General features: G+C 39.1%; 1 pseudogene; it reads right to left on the reverse strand.

The window, feature by feature from the left end:
• Positions 1 to 2,452: 2,452 nt before the first annotated feature.
• Positions 2,453 to 20,291, reverse strand: part of LOC149240555 (uncharacterized) — a 109,621-nt pseudogene continuing 91,782 nt past the window's right edge.

Consider the following 20,291-nt stretch of genomic DNA (forward strand, 5'->3'; position numbering starts at 1 on the left):
CCCATTATATGCTTCTAGGGTTTGTCATAGAGTCAAGGAGTCGAAAGAGTCATTGCCATATGTAATAGACCCCATTGGGTATCTCGTAGCAAGTCAAAAGAATTTATTTGAGTCAAATTTGTGTCAAAAATCCCTCTAAGACCAAGTCAGCCTCATGAAGGGCAATTTGACCTCCTAAGAAGCCTATTTGTAAGAAAAAATCAACCTCATTTGGAGAACCATTCAACCAAGTTCGATCATAAAGAGAAAAACAAGAAAAAGGAGTGAAGGACAAGTCAAGGGCTACAATATTTCAAAGTTTTTAGGTCACTATCTCTCACACATGTGAAAGGGAAACAAGAGTTTTTGCAGCATCAAGGACGAAATTTCAGATCTCCAAGGAAGGCCAAAATATATAATCAAGGAGAAAGACACACCATCCATTTGTCTAAGGAATAAGAAGCAATCCAAGCGAAGAAGAAATAAGGTCAAAACTAGCCTCTCTCTCCCACACGTGCGAAGATGCAACTACTACACGAGGTGTCAGAAATTGCAGACTTGCAGTGAAGGCCGAAATTATTGCTAGGGGTCAAAGTTGTTGGAAAGTCGAAGTTTGTTGTTGAAATTTGTGTAAGGAAATCTCATCAAGAAGGAAGGTTGACTTGGTCGTGGAGGGGTCTCTTTCTTGGGTCTAAAGGTCTTGGAATTCATCATTTGAAGATTTTATAAAAAGAGAATAATTGCTTGTGGGTTTTCCTCTCTAGGAGATGTTTTAGCCCTGAATAGCAACATATATTTGGTGTTTACTATGTTCTATTAATATTCATTTGTTTGGTAGTTTTTTGATGAATAGAAAAATATAATAACATGAGAAGAAGAATATAATAATCATAAGAACTACAAGTTGAAGTAAAAGAATAACACAAACAATTATCAAAGTAGAGAGAAATCACTCCTAATATAGCTGCCCTTGAGTTCTCAACATGGTATCAGGGTTAAGGTGACAAGGAAAGGCAGCTTAAATATCATTCAATTGAAAAAGATACATAAGGGCCAAATACAAGAAGAAGAACATCAAGGAGACCTAGTCATCACATCACAAAAATCCTATCATCTTGAAGGAAGAATTCTTGGAAGAAGAAAGGAAGACCTCAAGGACCCTCCCTCCTTTTAAAGCATCTTGGGAAGTCTCTCACATTCTACATCCAAAGGAATCAATAAGGGCACTCCATCATCAAAATAATCAAAGAGATCTCCCTCATCTTGAAGAAAGGATCACACCTCAATCATTTTTGAAGAAGGACATCTCCCCTTATCTTGAAGAAAAAGCATTGTCTTTCTGAAGAAGGAAGACCATCAAGGAAACATCTAGTGGAAGATATCATCATCAAGGAGGCATCCTCTTTTGTCAAGTAAGTATTTTATATTTATGTCTCAATATACAACTCAAACGGCTCCTTTTTGTAAGGAGAACAATAAACTTGTTGGGGCATCAAACTGCCTTGCATGAAAAAAGAGAATAGATATAATTCTCACAAAGAATGAAGTTATTGAATATGTCATGGAATCAATCACCAAACCTCTACAAAAGAAATATCAAGCACTATCAAAATATATGAAAGGAGAAGTAAGGGCTCAAAGAATCCTCATTGAATCAATCAAGGATTCTCTCATCCCTATGTAGCAAAGTTGAATATGTAAAAAGAAATCTATGACAAGTTGGTGGAATTGTTCTCTATAAGTACAGCAGGAGAAATAATATATTTAAGAATTGAATTATATGAGATGAAAGTATCAAGGGAAGAAGGGGTAGCCTCATATATAATGAAGGTATCTCAAATAAGATATCAGCTACAAGAGCTAAGAGAAACAATGTTATATCCATATATGATCACTCTTGTACTCAATACACTACTCAATGAATGTGGCAACTTTGTATCAAGTATCTATGGAAAGAAGGAAACTACTCCATTCAGTGATCTATGGTCATTATGCAAGTTTGAAGAAACCAAACTAAAGGCAAAGAATGACGTTGGATCAAATGAATAAACACAAGCATATGCAACTATGACAAGGAAGAAAGGGAAATTTGGAAAGTTTAAGCCTCGAAAACGATTTCAAAATAAATTTGACATAATGTAATGAATATGTGAACTTCAAGAGGAATTTCCCTAAACTCAATAAAGGTAACAAGAAAGGAAAGAAATAAGTGAATCCCATGTAACCAAAGAAGTACAAGAACCAAAAGAAAATAAGTCAAAGAAGGAAGAAGTCAAAGACCTCTACTATTGAAGGTCTCACATACAGTTCGTTTTCAAGTATATAGAATTTAGCAAGTCATGGTAGGAAGCATCACAAGATGCATTAAAAAAAATTAAGATGGCATCATATTAGAAGTATAAAAGGATAGCTGAAGTAGCAATTTGTATGGTTGGAGCATGTCATCTAGCAAGATAGATAAAAAAGAAGAACATCACAGCTCATCATCATTAGAAATAAGCATCTGCATAATGAGGATCATGAAGATCCTCCATTGTAATATTTGTTACAAGGGTTCACCTCTACTTAGAAGAAGTAAGTGTCACATAGATATTCTACATTACACCTAGTGTGGGATTCACAATTTAGAAGGAAGAAGCTATGGTGATAGAATAGTGGATCATGACAAGTTAGTTGAAGCATTTTCAAGTAAGGAAAGGAAGCTGCTAGAGGAAGTTTAGATGATCGCATGAAATAAAGAGGTATGCATATGTTTGGTAACTATTAATAGATAGATGAAGTCATATCATCTCATGGTTGCAGATAGGATGGTTAGAAGGCTCTATCTCATAATGTTAAAATTGGTAACTAGGGCCAAACTCCATCTGGGTCATCTTATTTATGGCAGCTGATATTTTTCTTGGATCCCTCTCATTGAGAGGTGTAGGATTGATCTAAAGATTGTCCAATTCCGATAAGTATTCATGGAGTTATGAATTTATTTGTGTTATAAGACAATTCGTAAAGGTCGGCCAACAACCAAATAAACCCCACATGTGCTCAACGTTTTAGTATAAATAGAGGTGGCCTTCAAGTCATTTTAACACACACTTGGAATCTATTCCTCTCTCTACTTGTCTTTGGGTTTTTAGTAGGAGGAGAGATCCTAAGGGATAACGTTGCCCTGATCCAGAGGGCAGAAAGTCGAGACTGCCGGAAAAGCCGGAACTGACGAAAAAGCGGGAACTGCCAGAATTACCAGAAAAGCCAAAAAATCTGGAACTGGACTTGTCATAAAATCTGGAAAAGCCGAAACTGCCGGAAAAGCCAGAAAAGCCAGAACTATTGGAAAAGCCAGAAAAACTGGAACAGCCGGAAAAGTCAGAAAAGCTGGAACTGTCGGAAAAGCGGAATTGCTGAAAAAGCTGAAACTGTCAGAAAAGCCAGAACTGCCGGAAAAGTCAGCACTGCCGAACTGCAGGAAAAGCCGAAACTGTCGGAAAAGCTAGAAAAGCCGAAAAAGCAGAAAAACCAGAAAGCAGAAACTGTTGGAAAAGCCGAAAAAGCCGGAACTGCCGAAAAAGTCGGAATTGCTAGAAAAGCTAGAAAAGGAGGAACTGTCAGGAATTGCCGGGAACAACCAGAACTGCCGGAACAACTCGAGCATCTGTCTCCAAAGGAAAGCAACATGCAAGGGACAACTAACTAACATTGGGATAATTGTATGGTACTTAGCATCAAATACACCAAGCATGCAATGTTACAGGTAGCATGCAAGGGACAACCAACATGCAACAACAAGCATGCTAAGGACAACAAGCATGCTAGGAACAACAAGCAAGCAAGGGACAACAAGCAAGCAAGGTGCAACCAACACATAGGTTAGGATGACAACATGGTGCAACAATGGCACATAATGCAGTACAATGATGGGTACAGTCATGATTAATGAAGCGTGATGAGATGCAGCATAGTGATGATGGGTACAACATGGTGCAGCGCGGTGAGGTGCAACATGATGACGAAATGCAACTCAACGATAGGTGAAGGAGTCACCTTGGAGAATCAGTTGAAGCAACATGTCTTCAACTGATCTCATGTATCATCTTCTTAGAGATGATCTATGCTCTTATCTAGATAAGTCAAAGTGTTGAATTTTGTTGTAAACATACTATCTCTCTCTCTCTGTTGAACTATTGAAGAACATATAAGAAGAATTGATCAAGGGTTTCCCCACATTGGGGTTTTTCCCTGGCTAGCACCACATCTTGTGTCCTCTTGTCTTGGCTTGTCTTCTGCGATTTATGTTTATGTTCTATTTGCAGTTTACTTTAATGCTGACGTGATTGCTAATCTGGAAAAGATATGGAGCTAACTGTGAAAATTGAAATAAATTGCTCTAAGCATAGAACATACCTAAAATTAACATGGTATCAGAGCTGAGGTGAAGGCAATGGCCAAGCAAGAGTGAAAGAGTAATCACCGAAGACAGTTTGGAAAGGACAAAAGGATAAGTGGATTCCTCATCCCTCTTCAAATTCACTAAGGGTGAAGTCGAAGCAAGGAATATTATCAAAATGGCACAACGAAAGTTTCTGATGGCCTACCTAAAGATCACTTCATTAGGAAGTTCGATTTAAGGGTGGAAGGAAAGGCAGATGCCTTGGTTGCAATAAGTTAGGGCATTATGCGAAGGAGTGTCTGAGGTAGGGACACATCACTTGATGATGATAACAATCATTCCAGGGACATCTTCAATGATCAAAGGAATGACAGGTAATGCAGGTCATCAAGGAAATGACTGACTCTTCAGAGAAAGCAAGGAACCCCAGGTATGAAGAATCAAATGTTGTTTCTGATAATATAAACAAGTGTTATCTTGTATTGGCCCTCTCCTTCAGATTCTTTGGGAATCTGGCTTATTGATCATAGTGCTTCAAGGCACCTCATCAGATAGAAGGTGCTCTCTCGAACTTGGTAGAGACGGAAACAACAGTGGGATTATACTTGGAGTAGATGCCACCTATCCCTGAAAGGGTGTAGGGAATGTTACCCCTCAATTAAATGAGGGTAACTCGATTCATTTACAAAATCTCTTTTATGTAGCTAATCGCAAGAAGAACCTGGTGTCCATCTCGGAAATGGAAGTCAAAGGTTTTAGGGTGGCATTCATCGATGGAAAGGTACGCGTTAAAAAAAAATAGAATTTTCAAAGATTCTTTTTCTCATGGGTTTTGGGTTGGCAATTTGTATCAAGTTGCAAGATGGTCCATTAGAGATCATATCAATTGAAATATCGCATCTATAACACTGGATGTATACCTATGGGGCCCTACCCGATGTGAGTCAGATGGTGATAGGGATGTCTGAATTTAGGTAGAGCATGAAGGTACATGTTTGAGATGTACCGAAGGAAAATCTTATAAGGGGACCATTCCCCTCATGCAGTAGGTCCACAGGTTTGGAACAACCTGAGGAGTTTTATATTCATGATCGGGAATCTCATGTATACAGGTGGAAGAAAGCCCTCTATGGCTTGAAGTAAAACACCTTGGGCGTAGTATGAGAGGGTTGATAGCTGTCTAATGAAGCTAAGATTCACTAGGAGTGAAATTGATCCAAACCATTACCCGAAGGTTGTGGATGATAGACCTCTCATACCGGCACCTTATGAGGACGACCTATTTCTGACAGGTGCAGACCCTCTCATTTGCAGAAGTAAGAGGGAGTTGGATTCCAGATGTGGAATGATAAACTACAAGCCTGTGACTACCTCGAGGATCTTAACTTTCAGAAGTTATATGGTGGTGATGTCGAACTAGATTTGGGAAATGCCTCTAAGTTTCATAAACTCATTCGCATTGATGTTCTTGGTGAACTCCCCTCTGGACATATGTTTTGCAGTTAGCATGGTGAGCTCATATTTGGTTGAGCCTCATTGGATTGGTGCCAAGAATCTTATGAGATATCTTCAGGGCACAATCTCTCATGGATTGAGATACACTGCCGGAAATATGAAACTGCATGATTATTCGAATGCTGACTGGGTAGACAGTGTGGAGGATCACTAGAGCACTTCTCAGTGTTGGTTCTCTTTGGATTCTGCTTCGATATCATGGATGAGTAGGAAGCAGAAGTCGGTTGCTATAAGCACCGCCGAGACCGAATACATAGCTATGAGTATGATCTCGTGTGAAGCTACATGGTTGTAGAAGCTCTTAAGTGAGTTGTTTGTACACATGATGAATACCACTGTGATTCTCTGTGACAACCAGAGGTGGGATTTGATTATTGAGGAATCCCGTATTCGATGATTGCTCCAGCAGATAGACATCAGATACTGCCTTATCTGGGATATGGTAAGTCGATGAGCGAGGAGGTTCCATTGCATTGAGACTGATGTACAAGTCGTAGACATTTTGTCAAAATTCTGGGGAAAGGTCAATTCTATGACTTTCCAAATGACTTGGAGTCGTTGAGAGACCTTCTTATAAGGGTCCTGCATGTTGCATGCATTGAGCTCTGGGAACTCTGGGGGGCTTGTGGTACTTACTGGAGCAACATACCACCACAAGCCGACTCACCCTCCCTTGGTGGTGCACTATGTATGGGATGACAGGTTCAACCTTCCCCTGTGATACCCGGTGGCTACTATGGAACAGGATGATTAGTTCTCCTGTGGGTTGGGATGATTAGTTCTCTCATGGCAACTGTGGAACAGGATGATTAGTTTTCTTGTGGGCCAGGATGATTAGTTTTCCTGTGGGCTAGGATGATTAGTTCTACCGTGGCAACTGTGGAACAAGATGATTAGTTCTCCTATAGGCTAGGATGATTAGTTCTCTGTGGCATCCACTGGATAGGATGATTCGTTCTCCTGTGGACAAGATGATTAGTTCTCTTGTCGAGGCATCCTACCCATGCAATCTGGGACTCATGGGAAGTACCTCTCATCTGATCAATGAGCAGGGAAATGAGGATAGGGACCATAATAGTTCTATCGATGGATGCATCGTTGTATCTACTGTACTCCCTATGCTAGGATGACCTCCATTGATCTGGGATCAGTATGAGTGGTTTGAGACACTCTCTTGTGACATTGATTTGGGATCAATGAAACTGATCTGGGATCAATATGAGTGGTTTGAGACACTCTCTTTTGAAATTGATCTAGGATCAATGAATCTGATCTGGGATCAATATGAGTGGTTTGAGACACTCTCTTGTGACAATGATCTGGGATCAGTATGAGTGGTTTAAGACACTCTCTTGTGATATTGATCTTGGATCAATAAATCTGACTTCGGGTCAGTAAGAGTGATGTGACACACTCTCTTCAGATGAAATTGACTTAGGGTCAGTAGAGAATGGTATGAGACATTCTCGATCAATTCTTCTTCCCCATGGTTCAGTAGAGTAGAGCAGAGCAGATCAGAGCAAAGCAAAGCAGTGCAGGGCACTGATGGTAGAGATAGTACAGTCAGACATATGGATCAGCAGATGGAGTTCTCCCTAGTTGAGAGGGAGTGTTAAAATTGGCAACTAGGGCCAAACTCCATGTGGGTCATCTTATTTATGGCAGCTGATATTTTTATTGGATCCCCTCATCGAGAGGTGTAGGATTGATCTAAAGATCATCCAATTCCGATAAGTATTCATGGAGTTATGAATTTATTTGTGTTATAAGACAATTCGTCAAGGTCAACCAACAACCAAATAAACCCCACATGTGCTCAACGTTTTAGTATAAATAGAGGTGGCCTTCAAGTCATTTTAACACACACTTGGGATCTCTTCCTCTCTCTACTTGTCTTTGGGTTTTAGTAGGAGGAGAGATCCTAAGGGATAATGCTGCCCTGATCCAGAGGGCAGAAAGCTGGAACTGTTGGAAAAGCTGGAAAAACCAGAACTGCAAGAATTGTCGGAAAAGTCGGAACTGCCGGAAAAGTCGAAACTGCCGGAAAAGTCAGAACTGTCGGAAAATACAGAAATGCTAGAAAAGCCAGAAAATCCAGAACTATCAGAAAAGTCATAATTTTCGGAAAAGCCGGAACTGCCGGAAAAGTCGGAACTGCCGGAAAAGTCGGAACTGCCGGAAAAGCCATAAAAGTGGAAAAGCTGGAACTGTTGGAAGTCCGGAAAAGCCGAAACTATCGAAAAGCCGAAACTATCGGAAACGCTGGAACTGCCGGAAAAGCCGGAACTGCTGGAAAAGGCGAAATTGTCGGAAAAGACAGAACTGCCGAAAGAGCCGAAACTGTCGGAAAATCCAGAACTGTCGGAACTGCCCGAAAAGCCGGAAAGCCAGAACTGTCGGAAAAGCTGGAACTGTCGAAAATGCCAGAACTGCTGGAAAAGCTGGAACTGCCGGGAACTGCCGGGAACAGCCGAAACTGCTAGAACTGTCGGGAACAGCTAGAACTACCAAAACCACTGAGAACTACCGGAACAGCCGGAGCATCTGTGTCCGAAGGAGAGCAGCATGCAAGGAACAACTAACTAATATTGGGACAGTTGTATGTACTTAGCAGCAAATACACCAAGCATGCAATGTTACAGCTAGCATGCAAGAGACAACTAGCATGCAACAAGAAGCATGCTAAGGACAAGAAGCATGCTAGGAAGAAAAGCAAGCAAGGGACAACAAGTAAGCAAGGTGCAACCAACACATAGGTCAGGATGGCAACATGATGCAGCAATGGCACATAATGCAGTACAGTGATGGATACAATCATGATTAATGAAGCATGATGAGATGCAGCATAGTGATGATGGGTGCAACATGGTGCAGCGCGGTGAGGTGCAACATGATGACGAAATGCAGCTCAATGATAGGTGAAGGAGTCACCTTGGAGAATCAGTTGAAGCAACATGTCTTCAACTGATCTCATGTATCATCTTCTTAGAGATGATCTATGCTCTTATCTAGATAAGTCAAAGTGTTGACTTCTGTTGTAAACATACTATCTCTCTCTCTCTCTGCTGAACTATTGAAGAACATATAAGAAGAATTGATCAAGGGTTTCCCCACATTAGTGTTTTTCCCTGGCTAGCGCCACATCTTGTGTCTTCTTGTCTTGGCTTGTCTTCTACGATTTATGTTTATGTTCTATCTGCAGTTTACTTTAATGCTGATGTGATTGCTAATTTGGAAAAGATATAGAGCTAACTGTGAAAATTGAAATAAATCGCTCTAAGCATAGAACATACCTAAAATTAACACATAAGCATGATTGAAGAAGAAGGAAACTCTTCCTTCTGAATGATACATGAAGGCATAAATACAACATGCCTTGAACTCTTCTACATGATGACATGATGGAATCAACATTACAAGACCTCATGAATAATATGAGGTGGTTGGCAACCATTTTTCCTATGCTAAAGGAGCTATGTATGATCCCGAGGAAGCAGTATATTAAGAAGTTGAAAAAAGAGTTAGTAAAGATTTACCAATAGCCACTTGAGATGGAGTGAGTAATCAACATCTGATAACTATTAGAAGGATTAGCTATGAAATCTCTATGGAGAAGTTATGAAGATCTTGATAAGTATGATGAAAAAGGAGAAACTTGGTAATGTCTTTGAGATAGATTCATACAATATGTAGGATGTTGAGGTTGCTAAAGCAGATGTTATGACGAAGGGCCATCCTAAAGAGGTAATTTTGTTTTTGAAGTTCACATTTTGATTTTTTAAAGAAAGTACCAGGTTGGATTGGAGCAAGGATGCCAATAGAAGATTGTAGTAATTCACCTACAACTAGCACACATAAAATTGGATAGATAACTCTAGAAGGAACAGAACTTGGAAGAGGTAGCAGTATGAAGGACAACCATATGATGACAAAGAATGTTACTTTCCGATGAAAAGAAGATGACATGACTTGGTTCAAGACTATGTTTCATTGAAAAAGGAAAGGAAAAGTGATGTAGAAGATGACTGAAACCCTACTAGGATGTTATGAAAGAAGATGGCTCCACGTTGAAAGAAGTTGAAGTTTATTCAAGACATGATGATGCAAAAAGAGGATCCCTACAAGCAGTTGATAGTACCATGATTTCCACCAAAGAGCAGATAGTTGTTGTTGGAAACAGTTCCCTAGTTAAGAGGGAGCTTGGGTATATTCCTTTCATGTAAATGAATGAGTAGATCTTCCCTAGTTGAGAGGGAGAGATAGACACATTATTATTCTCTTCACGTCATGAAACAAGAATGGAGGATCGGGTAAGCATATGAAACCAATATTGATACTCTTTGAGGATGAGGTAGGGCATACAATAGGTAAGAGTAGTCAAAGAGGAAATTCCTTGAGGATGTGTAAATCAAAGATAGAAATGGTCCTAAAAGGACAAACCTTGTGAACATCCAAATGGGGTATGTGCCTTGAGAGACAATGATGATGGTGTCTAAATATCATTGTCTCCCCAAAATTGTGCTCTAATCTAGTGGAGAGATAAATTTGTTAGTCAAGGCCTTGATATGTGACAAAGCTGGTTGATATGATGAGATGCACTAATATAAGCAGAGAAGATAACTTATGAGATGGGTTACCAATCCAACTCTTCTTATGAGAATTTTTCAGTATGAGAATGTCCAAGTAGTATGTATGCATTATGAATACCCCCCTAGTTAAGAGGAAGTGTTGAAATATGTAACTAGGTTAGACCTTCATTTGTTTTATGTATTTGATGTAAAAGAGAAAAGACAAAATATTATTGTTATTTTATAACATGGGTTTCATGCTCAAAGTCAATTTTTTCTAGGTCAAAGCACCCATTATTTGCTTCTAGGATTTGTCATATAGTCAAGGAGTCAAGAGTCATTGTCATATGTAATAGACCCCATTGAGTATCATGTAACAATTCAAAAGAATTTATTTGAGTCAAATTTGTGTCAAAAATCCCTCTAAGGCCAAGTTGGTCTACAAGAGATCAAGTCAGCCCCATGAAGGGAAATTTGACCTCCTAAGAAGCCTCTTTATAAGAAGAACTTGACATCATTTGGAGAACCATCCAACCAAGTTCGATCACAAAGAGAAGAACAAGAAAGAGGAGAGAAGGAAAAGTCAAGGAATAAAAGATTTGAAAGTTTTTAGGTCAAACTCTGTCACATGTGCAAAGGGGAAACTAGGGTTTTTGCAGCATCAAGGACGAAATTTCAGATCTCCAAGGAAGGCAAAAATCTCGGATGAAAGAACAAGACACATAATCCATTTATCTAAGGAAGAAGAAGTAATCCAAACGAAGAAGAAATAAGGTGAAAAATAGCCTCTCTCTCCCACGTGTGCGAAGCTACAACTACTGTAGGAGGGCCCGAACATTGCAGACTTGTAGTGAAGGGTGAAATTATTGTTGGGAGTCGAAGTTGCTGGAAGGTCGAAGTTTGTTGTTGAAAGCTGTGTAAGGAAAGATCATCAAGAAGGAAGGATGACTTGGTCATGGAGGGGTCTTTGTATTGGGTCTAAAGGTCTTGGAATTCATCATTTGAAGATTCTATAAGAAGAGAAGAATTATTTGTGGGTTTTCCTCTCTATGATAGGTTTTGGCCTTTGCTAGTAGCCTATATCTGGTGCCTACTGTGTTCTACTAATCTCCTTTTGTTTAGTATTTATTTGACGATTAGAAAATTGTAATAACATTAGAATAAGAAGCTAATAATCATAAGAACTACAAGTTGAATTAAAAGAATATCAACAAGCATAAAATCAACACACATCGCTGCCCTTGATTTCTTAACGCACATAAGCATAAAATCATATGCATATACCACACATCCAGAAATCAATAAGGAAATCACACATGCAATTGGTTACCTGCCAAGAAATCCAGTTGTAGTTGTTGATCCACATATTCCCTTGTGCCTTCCTGCTTTCCTTTTCCTTCTTTCTCCAAATCCAATATATGCCAAAGTGCTCCAAGAATACTCTAAGTGTGCAAGAGTATGAGAGAATGAGAGAATAGAAGAGAGCTCCACCAAAAAATTGTCAAAAGGATAACAACTAATCCTTAGAACTATTTTTATCATTGAGGCCTCTATTTTCTTCAGTTTTCCTTCAATTTCCCTCTCATGAAAATTTGTGTCTTTTCACATTCCTTTTCTCTTACTTTCATTTATTTTCATAAATAAGATGCCAATTAATGCCACTTTTCCTTTAAATACCAATGACTTTGCCAATTTCCATAGACATTAATTAATCACCAACGATACCCATCACTATGCTTTTTCCCAACATTACCAGGGGCTGTTACAAACCCCTCCCCCTTGGGGGAACACCATCCATGGTGTTTACTAACACCTATGACCAACAAACCGCTGAAAATAAAACACATTGCCCATGGAACTTTATAGCACAACTAGATGTAGTATTTACAATGAAAAACTACTGCAAACCATGACCAACATAAAAATCATGACAATCATACCGCTTATTGGAGCTTTATAACACAACTTATTGCGGTATCTACAACAACATCTATACACATATTGTTAGCTCCCTATAATACTAGTGTAACTCCCTTATTGTTATTGTTAGTATACCCCTCTTATTATTAATATTGTTGTGCCCATATAGAACCCATATTATTATTGTTGTGCCCCATAGAAGCCCACCACTATTATTATTGTTGTGCCCTTACATTATTATTGTTATGTAGGCTCTGATTATACTGTAACCCCTTAGACTCCTATATATGCAAAGGAGGTCTTCTCATTTGTATCAACCAAGAAATGTTCATTTATGTAATTTAAAGGAGGTTTCCCCCTCGAAGAGGATAGTTTTTAAGCCGTTGATCTATCTTTCCTTCTATTTTTTGACCTGGTTGCATAACATTTGGTATCAGAGCTTTCGATTCTAGGGTTTCGCCGCTTCAAATAGGCCATCGTGGCATTTTCACTAGAATTTTTTTTTCAACTAAACTTCATAATATCAAATTGCGACCCCGTGGAGCTGAAATCATGATGATTTTTGTGCCCCAATTTCAGATCTTGGTTCACTATATTTATTGAGATATGGTCCTAAGAAGTTAGGGGTTTTTCATGCTCCAGAATTCAGTCTCAAACAAGTGATTGAGGGAAAATCATCATAACTTTCTCTTCAAGTATCAGATTGGAATTTCGTAAAAAGTGATAGAAAGAGACCGACAATAGTTTCTTGTATATCAATTTAAGGGCTGATGGCTTAAACAATGAAACATGGCATTACGTACAATTTCACTTTACTGAACCAGTCCATAATCAGGCCATTGTGGGAGATTTGACATAACATTATCTTGAATAATCCAATTTTGGCATGACTTATGGCACTGGAAAGAAGACTCGGAGGGCTACCATAAGAAGTAATTCCATGCCTTGGAGATATGAAATTACATAGTTACAACCATTTAAAGATCGAGCTCCTAAAAGTAAGAAAAAAGTGTGTATTTAAAAAAAAAAATTGCATAACTTTTGTTTGAAAAATATGTTTCAAGTGAATCCAATGGCACACTGAAGCATAAATACAATATTCAGTTATAAAATGGCTCCAAAAAATTAAAATCTACACCCATTAAGCCTTCAAAATGCTCTACTATGATGCATGAAGAGGAAGAATTGTAACGTGATATATCAAAATTATGGGACCAAGTGCAACAAATTTCGATCTCACAAAGAGAAGCCAAAGATGAACTAAAAGGGGGCATGGATGGTTTAAAAGCATAAATAAAAGGTGACATGGATGGTATAAAAGGAAACATGGAGATTTTTAAAGTAGACATGGATGCGATGAATGTCAAGTTTGAAGGATTGACAAAATTGTTGCAAGAAAGGCTTCCTGATGGTGACAAGGTAATCCATGAAAATTTTGATGTGGACAATATGAATATGAATTATGATTTTAGAGACTCCAATGTGGGGTTTAAGAACCATCACATTCCAAAGATAGATATGAGGAAGTTTGATGGCAAGGATCTGGTAACATAGATACTACAGATGGAGCAATATTTTGATCTACAGGATGTGCAACCCTCACAAAAGGTATGTATTGCATCATTATACTTAGAACCCAATTGGTTTGTATCGTATAGATGAATTTGTTCTCTTAGACCACTTGTCACCTCGTAATTTTTTATGGAGGAAATGATAACACATTATGAAGATACAAAGAGCAATGCCTTCTTTAGCCAATTGATAAATCTCAAACAAAAGGGTTCAATGGCAGAGCACATTGAAGACTTTCAAAAATTGAATATTAGGGTTACCGATATTCTAGAGGAGCATAGGATTTATGTCTTCATAAGGACTTTAAAGATAACATCCAACATGAGGTTCGCCTTTGGGAACCTGATTCACTAGAGAAGGCATTCAAGGTGGCAAGAAAAGTTGAAAGCAAATTTATGGCAACAAGGAAGTATACCACTTACAACTATAAAGATGGAAGTGTTGTTTCTCCTAATCTTCCACAACCTACAAGATTTAAACCACAAAAATTGGAGGAAAAAAGAGCAAAAGGGCTTTGTTATAGTTGTCATAGAAAATACACTAAAGGTCATAAGTGTGCAGAGAAGAAATTATTCTACATAGATTGTGAAGAGGAGGAAGAAAAGGAACAAGAAACATCAAAAGAGGAGGATATACACCAAGAACCAACCCTAGAGAAAGAAGAAATGAATCTGACCATATCTTGTAATGTATTGACAGGAATTACCATTCGTCAAACTCTTAAGATAAAATGGTATATCAAGAATAAAAAGGTATGAACCAAATTAGATCATTATAATGTTTTTCATCCATCTCGATGCATTTGGAGTGGAAAAAGTGTAGAATCAACTCATGGGACCGTTTTTACTAGCGGGACCCAGTTTGACGAAATAAGGTCTGAAACCTTTCGGGAGTTTTTTGAGGCTTCAAATGACGTTTTTGGGGGGTAAATTTTTTCCCTTTAATGGCACACATTTTCATGCTATTATACACATAGAAAGCTTTCCAATGACATAAGAATCGAGTCAATCGAAGTCCGTATGCAAAAGTTATGACACTCAGAATTTGACCTTCCTGTTTTGACACCTATAGTTCAGGAGGATATCTCGTCAGCCCCCATTATTCATGGAAAGGGTCAAGCCACGTGATTATGATGTAAAATACTCTAGAAGAGTCTATTTTGTAACTCTAGTTAAGAGTTGATGTAGTCAAACTTAACCACTAGTAGGCTATCGGGTTGTGTTATAACCGGGCCACTAGGAGGAAGAGACATTCCATTCTTTCAAGAGCATTTTGTTCCATAGCTGAGCAAAGATAGCCAAGAGAGATAGGAGGTAGAGCACACAGAGAGGATCTATGCATTGTAGTAGCCCACGAGCCACAAGCATTACTTCTTTGTACCTGCAACCATATTTCCAAACATAGAAAGAGAGCGAAGCAGCCTCACCTTCTAGTTAGGTTTACTTCCGAAAGGGTTTCCTAGAGAGCATATCTCATGTCTTATGTGTGTATGAGATTGTCTTATTCATTCTCTACTTTTCTTCATAATTTATATTCGCATTCATGCACTAATTACATTGAAATCTACATATTTAAAATACATAAAACTGTAATAATGTAGAATCTCAGATTTTTTAATATAATATTATCAGATCTGTTGTGACGAACTATCCAATGGAATATCCACAGTAGTTTATGGATCATTTGGTGTTAGAGTAGGTTTCTTTCGTATTTTGTGGAGATTGTGGGGATCTAGATCAGCGAGGCCGAAAATCGTAAAACCCTAATCATGGGCGACGAATTTGTAAAAAAACCTCGTGATCCTATAAAGGTGAGGTTTTTGTGGCTCGAAGAACAAGTCGCAAATATAAAACACAATGTAAACCTCCTCATGGAGGCCTTAAACAATAAGCTGGGGATATTTGGAGAAGAAGGGGGTTCGAATGTAGAGGACAAATCAGAAGGGGGATCAGGAGATCAGGAAGATGTAGATAACCTACCGAAGGAAGAACCCAAAAAAGATCAATCCAGTTCGAGTACCGTGAACCAATCCCTATTTAAAGTGGAGGCAAAAGTCAATATCAAGATATACAACAGCGAGATCGACGTTCTGAAGCTGAACCATTGGTTACAGCAACTGGGAGTTTATTTCAATGTTTATCATATCGAGGAAGGGCAGAAGATCTCATTTACTTGGATGCACTGACTTGGTGGGAGAGCCACACAAAAACCTTGAGGTTGGAGGGAGAAACTCCAGTGACTAAGTGGGAGGATTTCAAAACCCTCATTAAGTCGCAGTTTTATCCCATTGGGTACGTGGAAGACTAATGGATCTGATGGCATTACTTCAGGCAAAAGTTGGGCCAAAGCATGTAGGAGTACACCACATAATTCAAAAAGATGGTTATAATGTTGGGTGTCTCTCCAAAGAACCCAAATGTACTCCTCAAGTATTTGGGGGTGTACACCACCATCTGCATGAGAAAGTGATGTTGTTTGAGCCCAAAACGGTGGACAAGGCTTGTGTATAGCCATAGTACATGGAGATCATAGGCCCAAAAAGAGTGCAATCAAGTGGATCGAAGCAAAAGGAGCAACAAGATGCTTCAAATGAGGGGAAGAAGAAGAAAAAAGGGGGAAAAGATAAAACGATGACAACCATAACACACCTGTGCGAAGATCCTAGCAACCACTACAATCATTGCAACATTGATGGCCATACAAAGGAGAAGTGCTGGAAGTTGCATCCAGAGCTAAAGCCGAAGAACAAGAAGAAAGATAATAAGAAGAAGAATCTCATGGCCATTGATTCAGGCAACCAAGTTGAATGCAACTCAGACATGGATGAGAAGATCGTCTATACATCAGTACAAAAGGAGGTGAATCTGAGTAGCCTTCAGCAATAGGAAGAGAAAAAAATGACCAAACTCTTCCATGTAAAGATACTGGTCAAGAAGACGAAGATTGATGCTCTGTTTGACTCAGGATTGTAGGCAAATCTCATTGCAGTTGATCTGGTCAAGAAGTTGGGGCAGAAGTTCGTGATCATCCAAACCCATATCCACTGGCATGGGTACATAAGGATGTAGAGCTAAAGGTAACAAAACAATGGAAAATTAGATTTGCTATCAGTGCTGATTTTATTAATGAAGTAGATTTGGATGTGGTTCTCCTTGATGTATGTGGAATCGTGTTTGGGAGTCCACACATGTACACACGTGATGCAATATTCATGAGGATAGTTAACCAGTATCAGCTCATCAAGGATGGAAAATTTTTCATCATCAACGCACACAAAGGCAAGTCAAAAATTTCACTGGTAAGTGCCAACCAAGCCAAGAAATTGATTAGTTCCAACAAGAAGTATGTTTTATTGTTTTTAAGAGAAAGCCAATATGTAGAAGAGTCAATAAGAGGTAAGGCATCCCTAGAGGGGTGTACTGAGAAATAAAAAAAACACTTGGAGGAGTTGTTACGGGCATACAAGGACGTGTTCTGAGAGCCTAAAGGGTTACACCCTAAGATATAAGTGTAGCACGAGATCCAGTTATTGCCAGACTCCCCATTGCCAAATATAAGGTTGTACAAGAAATCTGTTATAGAAGCAAGTGAGGTGAAGTAACAGTTGCAGCAGCTGCTAGAACAGGGTGTCATTCGATCGAGTACATCACCATGTGGGTCACCCATCATCATTGTGCCAAAGAAGGATGGGACTTGGCGGATGTGTATAGATTACAGTGTGTTGAATAAAATAATGCTCAAGAACACATAGCCCTTGCCTAGGATAGACAATCTGATAGATCAATTGCAACAAGCAAAGTATTTCACCAAGCTGGACTTGAAGTCTGGATATCACCAGGTTTGATTCAAAGAAGAAGATACATGGAAGACCACCTTCAAAACTAGGTAATGTTTGTATGAGTGGTTAGTTATGCCACTTGGCCTATGTAATGCACAGCTACATTTACGAGATTAATGAATGATGTACTACGCCCTTTTATGGATTCATTTGTTATTGTCTATTTGGATGATATACTGGTACATAGTGCAACCTGGGAGGAGCATATTTCACATTTGACACAGGTGCTGGAAACATTAAAGAAGCACCAACTACTAGCAAATATCAAGAAGTGTGAGTTTGCACAACAATCCTTGGTGTATTTGGGGTATGTGATCAATGGAGGAGAATTGAAGATAGATCCTTCCAAACATCATTCCAAGATGGAGGCCATCATGAAATGGTTGGTACCTACTAATGTTACTGAGGTTAAGAGTTTCATTGGGGCAACACATTACCTGAGGAAATTCATAGCCTCATTTTCAACGGTAGCAGCACCGCTCCATGGCATAACAGCAAGTGGCAAGATTTTTGAGTGGGGAAAAGGTCAGCAGAAGGCTTTCGATGAGTTGAATAAGAATATCAGTGAAGCACCAGTTCTGGCATTACCAAACTTACAATGGCCCTTTGAAGTGTACACAGATGTGAGTGGGTATGCTATGGGAGTTGTCTTGATGTAGGGAGGAAGTCTTGTATTTTACCATTCTGAATTTTTTCATGGGGCAGTACTTAACTACCCTACCTACGATAAGGAAATCTACGCCATGGTGCAAGCTGTGAAGAAGTGGAAGCACTATCTAATGGGAAAGGAGACAATACTCCACACAAATCACTAATTGTTACAGTACTTGCAGGCCCAGAGTAAGCTACATCAGACTAGGCATTATAAGTGGATGGGGTTTTCACAGTAGTTTCATTTGATGATCAAGTATAATAAGGGAAACATTAACAAGTTGGCCGATATGCTTTCAAGGCCACCCACATCAAATATTATAGCTTCGGGGACTCTTATTCACATGGATCCATTCACCCATGATGCCTACATATAAGCATATTCAGAAGATGAGGACTTTAAGGAGGTGTATCAGCAGTTGCAAAGGCAGAATCATGTGCATGATGGAAAAAACACTGTTGACTACCATCTCCAAGATGGGTTACTCTATAGGTTGTATAATTTATGTGTTCCTAATGGTGAGTGTTTACAACTAATTAGAGAGGCTCACACCTCCAAGGTTGCAGGGCACTTTGGTGTAGGGAAGTCCGTGGCTAACTTGCAGAGGTATGTGTATTGGCCCAAGATTGCAAGAGGAGGTATCTAGGTTCATAAGAGGATGCATGCTTTGTTGTACCAACAAGCCTCGCAACACGAAACAAGGTCTGTATTATCCCTTACCTGTACCTACTCGTCCTTGGGAAAGCATTTCCATGGACTTTTGGGGAGGTTTATCGACAACCAGGAAGGGACATGACTACCTGTTCGTGGTAATTGACAGGTTCAACAAGATGTGTATTTTGATGCCCTGTAAAAAACCATCAGTGGACAAGAAGTAGAAAATTTGTTCTTTGGACAGGTATGGGTGCACTTTGGGATACCAAGGACCATCATTTTAGACATGGATAAAATATTTCTCAGTGCATTCTGGACTACATTGTGGGAGAAGATGGGCATGAAGTTGAAGAGATCTACAACATTCCGTGGCAGACATAAGTAGTCAATAGGAATTTGGTGCAACTTTTGAGGGGATACAACCAGAAGCATCTGAAGATCTAGGATGAAAATCTGGTATATATACAACATTCTTATAATAGAGCAGTCCACACTTCTACATGATTCTTATAATAGAGCAGTGTAAATTTTGTACAGAAGATCAGGCAAATCCATATGAAGGTACATGAAACACTATAGAAATTGTAGGAGAAGTATAAGGCTAGACATGCTCAACAAAGAATAGAGAAATCATTCAAGGTGGGAGACAAAGTATGTCTACAATTGAACAAGGAGAGGCTGCAGGGGTTTGGTAAGAAAATCAAGACTCTCAGATACGGTCCCTTTGAGATATTGGAAAAGGTGGGTGATAATGACCATCAACTTAGTTTACCACCATATATGCGCATTTACTCAGTTGTGAATGTAGAGAATTTGAAACTCTATGAGCCTTCCATGCTAGATTAGGAAGAGGAATAGGTTCTACCTTCTATGGAAGATTTGACACTAGATGCTTAGGAAGAGTTGACGAAAGATATAGTTTTGCAGAAGAGGTCCAGAGCTACAAGATAGGGGCAACATGACCTATGGCAGATTGGTTTGAAGGGACAACTTCTAGGCAAATCTAAATGGTACACCAAAGAGAAGGTGGAGGAAAAATTTCCTCACCTCATTCAGTAAAATCTTTTGGAGACCAAAATCCTCCCAAAATGGGGAGATGTGATCTAAATTGGATCATTATAATGTTTGTCATCCATCTTGATTCATTTGGAGTGGAAAAAGGGGAGGAATTAGCTCATGGGACAATTTTCACTGGCGGGACCCAGTTTGGCA

This window comes from Pinus tabuliformis, chromosome 8, assembly GCF_031772625.1.
Source record: "Pinus tabuliformis cultivar Carrire ecotype Pingquan chromosome 8, CPIR1, whole genome shotgun sequence".
NCBI lineage: Eukaryota > Viridiplantae > Streptophyta > Pinopsida > Pinales > Pinaceae > Pinus > Pinus tabuliformis.